The sequence below is a fragment of the Protobothrops mucrosquamatus genome, unplaced genomic scaffold (assembly GCF_001527695.2).
Source record: "Protobothrops mucrosquamatus isolate PMUCROS unplaced genomic scaffold, P.Mucros_1.0 scaffold379, whole genome shotgun sequence".
Taxonomy (NCBI): Eukaryota; Metazoa; Chordata; class Lepidosauria; order Squamata; family Viperidae; genus Protobothrops; species Protobothrops mucrosquamatus.
This window is the reverse complement of record NW_015386711.1, coordinates 563076-572476: the sequence shown is the minus strand read 5'-3', so window position 1 is coordinate 572476 and position 9401 is coordinate 563076.

Sequence of the window (9401 nt, the reverse complement as noted above, 5' to 3'; positions counted from 1 at the left end):
ATGGATGGTGGGGGCCATTTCCTGAGGAATGTTTTAATAAACTTTCTTTTTAAGGGACTCAGTGGCTGAGGATGAGCTCGAAGTAATAATAATAATAATAATAATAATAATAATAATAATAATAATAATAATAATAATAACAATAATAATAATAATAATAATAATAATAATAAAATAATAATAATAATAAAAATAATAAAAATAATAAAAATAATAAAAATAATAAAAGTTGGAAGGGACCTTGGAGGTCATCGAGTCCAACCCCCTGCTGAGGCAGGAAACCCTACACCATTTCGGACAAATGGCTGTCCAGTCTCTTCTTAAAAACTTCCAGTGTTGGAGCATTCACCGCTTCTGGAGGCAGGTTGTTCCACTGGTTAATTGTTCTAACTGTCAGGAAGTTTCCCCTTAGTTCTAGGTTGCTTTTCTCCTTGATTACTTTCCATCTGTTGCTTCTTGTCCTGCCTTCGGGTGCTTTGGAGAAGAGCGTGACTCCCTCTTCTTTGGGGCAGCCCCTGAGATATTGGAACACTGTTATCATGTCCCCCCTCATCCTTCTCTTCATTAAACTAGACATACCCAATTCCAGCAACCGTTCCTTATATGTTTTAGCCTCCAGTCCTCTGATCATCTTTGTTGCTCTTCTCTGTGCTCTTTCTAGAGTCTCAGCATCTTTTTTACATCGTGGTGACCAAAACTGGATGCAGTATTCCAAGTGTGGCCTTACCAAGGCATTGTAAAGTGGTATTAATACTTCACGTGATCTTGATTCTATCCCTCTGTTAATGCAGCCCAGCACTGAGTTGGCTTTTTTGGCAGTTGCAGCACACTGCTGGCTCATATTTAAGTGATTGTCCACTAGATCTCCGAGATCCCTCTCACAGTTACTACTATTGAGCAAGGTACCCCTTATACTATACCTGTACATTTGGTTTTTCTTGCCTAAATGTAGAACCTTACTTTTTTCACCATTGGTCCTCCTATATCTTAAGCCTGTCTGTTTTCCTGGGGAAGTGATCCTTGCTGTCTCCAGTATCCAACTGCTTCCATAGGATCACTCTTTCCATGGACAGCCCACTCATGAACAGGAGTCACCCATGTATACCAACCACCAAAATAACAGAAATGTTTGGATGTTGCAATAATATACCATTAACTCGTGGATCCTTTTATTTGCAGTACAGGTGAGTCATCGGTGAAATTCCCCCTGGGGTTGCTTGGAGGACTTTGTCCATCACGTAAACCTTTTTGGGATCAGCAGTTGCCACACCCTGCAGATTATCTCCTCAACTGTCTTAGACTGATTCATTTCCAGCCCTGCTTAATTTCCCACCAGGAAAGGCACTTAAAATGTCACTGTTTTAAGGATTTTGATAGGAGGATAACTAGAAGCACACATACTTAGGGTGAAAGGAAGACAAAGCTGGGATTAAGATATCTCCCCACGCATCCCACAAGGAGGAGGTAGAAAATTCGCATGGAGGGAGAGGTGGCTGCCAGTCTGGTGTGGTTTTGAATGCTTGTGAAAATTGCATAACTCAATATCGCATCTATATTAGGGTTGGGTTGAAGAATCCGGCAGTTTTCTCTACCCATCTCTCTTTTGGTTTGATGAAGGAGAAGTTGCTTTCAAAATATCTTTGCAAAGAGAAGTTTATTGATTCTCAGGAGTGGGGAAAAAGGAGAGAATTGGGATTCTTGGACTTCCTCTGGGGGTGTCTCTGTTGGGGTGCCTGTGACTGGTCCCACAGAAAGCTATCCGGAGGGAATGGGTGGGGGTGGGGGCAAGGACGGAGGAGGTTGGGGAAAGTTTGATCAGAGATTTGTAAGTAGAAACAAATGAAATTTGGCTCAGGTACAATAAAACATATAAGGAACGGTTGCTGGAATTGGGTATGTCTAGTTTAATGAAGAGAAGGACGAGGGGGGACATGATAGCAGCCTTCCAGTATCTCAAGGGCTGCCACAAAGAAGAGGGAGTCAAGCTATTCTCCAAAGCGCCTGAAGGCAGGACGAGAAGCAACGGGTGAAAACTAATCAAGGAGAGAAGCAACCTAGAACTAAGGAGAAACTTCCTGACAGTTAGAACAATTAACCAATGGAACAACCTGCCTCCAGAAGTGGTGAATGCTCCAACACTGGAAGTTTTTAAGAAGAGACTGGACAGCCGTTTGTCTGAAATGGTGTAGGGTTCCTGCCTGGGCAGGGGGTTGGACTCGATGACCTCCAAGGTCCCTTCCAACTTTATTATTATTATTATTATTATTAATCAGTTGTGGATGCTGTATCACTGGAGGATTGTAAAAAGAGATAGACCAGCCATTTGTCTGTAATGGTATAAGGTTTCTTGCTTCAGCAAGGGGTTGGACTAGAACAGGGGTCACAAACCCCTAGTCCATGGACCAGCACCGGTCCACAGCATGCCAGCAAGTGGGCCACACAAACAAGCAAAGCTCCATCCTCGGGATGCAGGCAGTATTCAAAATCACACCCACTCTGGTCCATGGAAGAACCTTTCTCCATGCCATCAATACCTGGTGCCCCAAAGGTTGGGGACGTCTGGACTAGAAGACCTCCAAGGTCCCTTCCAACTGTTATTCTGTTAAATACATTGAAAACAACACCTCTCGCTGCCAATTTCAGCAAGGAAGCTAAAATAAGAATAACCCCCACCAAGAGAAATAAACCCAACATCATTTTTTTAAAGCACCCTGACCATAAAATAAGAGAAACGGAAGTCTCGTTTGTAGGTAAAGAAAACCTCTTAAAATTGGATGGCAACGTTGGCATCTGCGTTAATAACGCACACGGGCATGTCTGTGCACAAACCCTTGGCTTTACAAAAGAGCAGTTACAAGCTGATGATGCCTAACACAACACACCTTCTGAAGTACTTACCAGTCAGCAACGACCGAAGAACTGTTGATGTCTTTAGTTCTCATTTGGCCTTTTATTTATTGGATGGATGTCCTGTGTTTCTTTCAGGAGCTCAAAGCAATACAAGGGACACCCCCCCTTCCCCCACCCCACTCCTACAACCTTGAGGTGTCGGGTTACGGGAGAGCCTGACCGAAACCGAGGCACTGTGGAGCTTCTGTGCTTGATCTTCTTCAATTTGGATCACTGTAATACAAATTATGGATCAGTTTTGACCCCTTTAGATTCTCCCTGCATCTCAGACCAAATATGTAGATCATCACTTTCAGAATTGCTAGACAGGGTGGACACCGAAGTCCAAGTGTAAACATTTTTTATTTGTGGGTGTGATGATCCCTCTGTAGGGGAGATAGGTGTTTCCTAAATGTGATGAGTAAGTATGTAAGTAAGTAATAAGTGAGTGAGTGAGTGAGTACAAGCTGTTCTAGGAATATTCTTCAGCATATCAGTAGAATGCAGATAGGGTGTATGGGGTGTTCAGGGAGGGGTAGCAGCTCTGGTGGAGGGCATGTTGTGCCCTTTTTTTTAGGGCAGCTCTTACACCTTTGGTCCCCACCTGACACTCAGCTCTCACCTGTGGCTCCTAGTAGCTGTAACATGCGCAGCGGCCACACCCCGGGCAACAGGCTGGCCAAACCAGGTTGAGAGTAGCCGTTGTGTCTTCGACATTTGGTGAGCAAGAGATTTGTCTATCCCAAGCATGTGAAGACAGACTCTGGCAGATTGAGCGGATGAGACCTATTAAAATAGGACCAACGATCTTGAAGGCAGTTTCTGCAAGCGACGTGGTACGCTGAGAGCATGGCAAGACACGAAAGATGCCCTGGTCAACCACTGCGCCCAGCCCATCTCCAACTGTCTCGACTTTTGTCCTGCCATTGGAACAAGATGGAATCTGGGAAGAGAGAGTGAGGCTGACTATGCGCACCTCTCCCTCACTTTAATCCAATCTACGCGCAAGTTTTGACATCTTGACTTTCATAAGATGTCAAGGTCTTCATCGAAATCGATGGACAAACAACAACAGAATGCAGATGGACATTTTCAGTTTTTTTCCCCCAAAGGTGCTTTTTTCCAAAAGGCAACTGGACTTTCTTGGTTTTTGCCTTTGAAAACCTTATTATTTTGCTCCTTATTTAGAACTGAAGAAACTTCTTGGATGAGAAGCAAAATGTTTTCAAAGAAAAAAACCAAGAAAACTCAGTTGCCTTTTGGAAAAAGCATCTTTGGGACAACCATGACCTGGATGATTGAGAATCTCCATAGACATTTTCAGTTTTTACAAAACTCTTGGGACAGATTGAAGCGCAGTAATTTAATCTGTAAAAAGTTTTTTAGAATTTCTTAATCACACTCTTTCGCTTGGCTTCTCCCACTCTTCAGGGAGGCACAGGGAACAATCTGCCTCAATGGCATATAAAGGCCATAATTTCTCTGCAACCTCTTTTTTTTTATTAATCTCCCCTTAATTCCCTTATTTAAGGGAGTTAATTCTCATCTTTATCGTCTCTTTCCTGCTTCTGTATAATAACCTTTGTGATTACCGCCATTAAGCTTCTCAGAATCCTTTTCTACTTAAATTCCTTGGGTCAATGAATGTTTCTTTTTAAAAAATCCATTTTCTGAAGGAAACCTTTTTTTCTAATAATTTTCTTGACACTGTTCGTGACTCATCCTATTGACCTTAATGTGGTGATTCTTTTTTTTTTCTGATTTGGACTAAGCGTTATTGCTGAGTTTGTATTATTGTGGTTTTGAATAATCCTTCTTGGAAAAAAATGACTGTTTTCTTTCCCTTTAACTTCATTTCTACCGGTCTGGTCTCCTAATTTGAAATACAATATTCATTCTTTTGAAGGCAAACCTGACCAAAAGTTCCTCTTAGGTGGTCATTTTCTACCGATAGTTCTGTGAAATATTTGAAAAAAAAAAATCTGATTTTTTAAAAACCTATTTTGCTACTGAACTTTGTCAAAGGTTTATGGAGATCCTGTCACTACATGGAAGAGCATGAGTTAATTAACAGTTTTGGTGCCTGTTTTATCCCATAAACAAAGCATTCTACTCAGTGTGCTGAGCTACTGAGATAACATAATTCTGTCCAGTTCACTTAAAAGCAGAGTTCTCTAACTTGGCCACTTTAAGACTTGTGGACTTCAACTCCCAGAATCCCTCAGCCAGCATGTCTTACAAGTGGCCCAAGTTTGGCGAACCATGATTTAAAGCAGGGGTCTTCAAACTTGGCCTTTTTATGACTTGTGGACTTCAGCTCCCAGAATTCCTCAGCCAGCGTGCCTGGCTGAGGAATTTTGGGAGTTGAAGTCCACAAGTCATAAAAGGGCCAAGTTTGAAGACCTCTGATTTAAAGCAATAAATAGAGCTAGTAGGGAATTTCATTAACTGGTTGGCCAATTTGGGGCACTTGTGCTTTCTGTAAATCTCACATGCTTTATCATAGAACATTTTCATTACACAAATTCTCAAGGAAAAGTAGTACCCTTCCACAGAAGTCTATCACTGGACTCAGCTGTTTTGGACAGTCTCCAACCTTCTCTTTTTAGGGGAGGGTTGTTGAAAATATTTGAGGCCTACAGCTCCAAAGGAAGAAGTGGATTATCTGGACACCAGGCAGTCAGAGTTCAGATTAGGGAATGGCATTGAGTAACCTTATTGATGACCTCTGGTGAGCTCAGGAGCAGGATAGTACATCAATCCCTAATTTTTCAGTGGCTTTCAATTGCATCAGTACCATGGTATCTTTCTGGACTGGTTATCATTTGACCATTGAGACCCATTCATGTCTTAGTCACTTACCAATTGGACTACTGCAATGCATTCTAAATGGGACTGCCCTTGAAGAGTATTTAAAAGACACCGAAAGGCATTGAAAAGCACTGTTTTCCTTTTTCCTCCAAGGTTGGTTCCACTTGATGTTGTTACAGACCAAGAAATCCTGCCCTAAACCTTTGCTACGGCTTGACACTCTTCCTCATTCCTATTTGACTCCTACGTGAATCTGCTGAGGGGGGGTTGAACGGGTGAGGTCATTTATCAGCATCGGGTTAAATATCAGTATGCTGGTGATATCAGTTGTACAACTTGGTCTTGGGCCAATCAAGTGATGCTGCTGAGATACTTCCTCAGTGCCTGGAGGCTGTGGGTTGGATGAGGAAGAACTGGCTTTGCTCAATCCTGCCAAAACTGAATGGCTGTGGGTTTTAGGTCTCCAGATCAAGTGGCGTTCCATCATTAACCCTGGCTGGGTTACACTCCCCTGGAGTTGGTGTGCAATCTGAGGTTTCTTATGCTTACAGCTCCTGCTTGAAGAGCAGGTGGCAGCTGGGTTCTTGGCATAAAAAAGAGGGAGGTACAGCACAATTAGACTAGCAGGATTCTCTTATGGTACCCAATCACAATAAATGTAGTTCTAATCTTCGTATCTGGTCTACCCAATGGAGCTGGCATGCATCATTGCTCAACTGGGACACACTGCTGAGAATCACTCATGTCTTAGTCACTTTCCAATTGGACTACTGCAATGCACTCTACATGAGGCTGCCTTTGAAGACTATTTGAAAGGTTCACAATTCATATAGTTTGGTCACACCATAGTATGCCCATCTGACATCTCTATGTGAATTGCACTGGTTTCCAATAGCTTCCAAGGGCTACTCGTAGTACTGGTTGTCACCTAGGGACCTACCTGGCCTGGAACCAGGTTGCAACACTTCTCTTTAGTAGTTTCTGCTTGCCCCTTTAGATCTAGCAGAGTGGGCTATTGATTAAAAAGTGTCATCTGGCAGGTCCCTGATAAATCTATATTGCTTTCAAAACTTTCAGCCTCACATGAAACTCAAAAAAAATCTCATTGTATCACCTATATCAGGGATGGCGAACCCATAACACATGTGTCAACGATGACATGCCAGCATTCACCAACACCTGAACTATTCTGTCTATTTGACTGACCAAAGAAATGAAATGAACATAAATATGCAACCTGCCACCACCCAAAGATAAAAATGGATACTCACCATCCGTATCAGCATGTGATCTGTCATGTTCAGAATGGGGATTGGTAGTGATATGAAAAAGAGACTAATAGGAACATGGCAGCTACACAGTTCAGTTGTCTTCCAATTGTTGCACGGGGTGGTTGTTTGCACAGTGGAGCTCATTTTGAAAGTGCAAGCACAGAGAATATCTGCAACTGCAGTCTTCAAAATGAGCACCCTATCAGCAATTGTGTGAAATCAGCTTTTGTAAGGTTGCCTGCCTTTAGGCAAAAAAATAAAAATAAATAAAAAATAAAAAAATCTAATGCACAGGTATAGAATGGGTGGTACCTGGCTCAATAGTAGTAATTGAGAGAGGGATCGTGGAGTCTAAATGGACAATCACTTAAATATGAGCCAGCAGTGTGCTGCAGATGCCAAAAAAGCCAACTCAGTCCTAGGCTGCTTTAACAGAGGGATAGAATCAAAATCACGTGAAGTGTTAGCACTACTTTATAATGCCTTGGTAAGACCACACTTGGAATACTGCATCCAGTTTTGGTCACAATATAAAAAAAGACGTTGATTAGGGGACTGGAGGCTAAAACATATGAAGAACGAATTTAATGAAGAGGACTAGGGGTGACATAATATCAGTGTTCCAATATCTAAGGGACTGCCAAAAGAGGGGTTCAACCTATTCTCCAAGGTACGTGTAGCCAGGACAAGAAGCAATGGATGGAAACCAATCAAGGAGAGAATCAACCCATAATTGAGGAGAAATGAATGGCTTGCCTCCAGAAGTTGTGGGTGCTCCAACACTGCACATTTTTAAGAAGGGATTGGACAACTATTTGTCTAAAATGGTATACAGGGTTGGACTAGAAGACTTCTAAGTTCTTTTTCTAGAATGGTATTGGGGGGGGGTTGGATTAGAAGACCTCCTAGGATGGTGCCTTCCAACTCTGTTATTCTGCAAGCATGTTTAATTATAAAGCAATATGTAAGGAACTGTTTTTCTTTTGGGGGGAGCGATAAGTCAGCTGACTCAAATTAGTTATTTTCCAGATTTTTGACATGCAGAGCCCAAAAGGTTTGCCATCACTGCAATCCAGGTAGAACTTCATCTTCAATTGTCCGATGAAGCATTACTACCTCAAAATCAAGATATTGAAAATGGAACTTGTATTTTGGTTCCCTATGTCATTAGCTCCTCAATTGCTTTTCATATTCCTCAACCATATTCTGTACCAGATCTGGGCACTTTATGGCCCCCGGGCCACATCCGGGCCCTTTAGTCTGTCCTTGTCAGGCCCGCTTGAGGTTACTTGGAAATTAGAAATCAAATATAAATAAGCATGCTGCAGGGAGCAGGAGAAGGCGAGTTGGGTCTGGCTCTGCACAGTCACCATGTGCTCCTTCAGTTGACTGATGACTGTGGGGAGCACAAGAGAAAGTGCTTTTCTGAGCCTCTGCAGAGCTTACCCCTTGCTTGGCGCAACCTGAGATGGCAATGGCAGTCATCATGTGATAGGACCCAGGTTTGGCCATCCACCAGCACCTTGGTTGAAGCATGGCCTTGGAGGTGAACAAACAGTGTGCAGTCCTAGTTTCTTCATACGGCTCCTTGGGAAAATTAATTGCCCACCTCTGCTCTATCTGCTACCGAGCAATTACATTCTTTGATTTTGATTCCACCATAGAATCTTTAATTCAGCTGGAACTATTGTCCATAATGCCCTAAGGTTGCTTTTTAAAAAGGCAATTGGACTTTGTTTTTCCTTGAAGAAGTTACGCTTCTTATCCAAGAAGCTTCTTCAGTTCTGGAGAAGCTTCTTAGATGAGCAGCACAATGTCTTCAAGGAAAAACAAAGTCCAGTTGCCTTTTGAAAAAGCACTTTTGGGTCAACCATGACCTGGATGACTCAGAATCTACATAGACATATTGTCTCTAATCTTTTTCTCCCTCCATTTTGCCTGAAACATTAGCCTTCTACCATCAAATATTCTCCTTAAACTGTTAGAATATTTTATATTTTCTTTCATCCAGATCAGTGGTTCTCAACCTTTTTAATGCTGCGATCCCCAACCGGTCGTAAGTCGAGGACTAAACCGGTCGTAAGTCGAGGACTAAACCGGTCGTAAGTCGAGGACTACCCAACCGGTCGTAAGTCGAGGACTTTCCCTGCCCGGGAGCGCCACGAATGCGTGCTTCTGCCCCCCCTGTGCCGGCTGAGGCGTAGCTGGCAAGCGGCAGAGACAGAGCAGGCCGACCACCAGCTGGCCCAGCCCAAGGGAGGTAAGGCACCCGCCGGAAAAGGGGGAAAAAATGGCGGACAAAAAAAATGGCAGACAGCCTTGCTTGGCGACCCCCGTGAAATGGTCAATCGACCCCAAATGGGGTCGCGACCCATAGGTTGAGAACCGCTGATCCAGATGGAATGAAGCTATTCTTGTAGTCCCACTCCA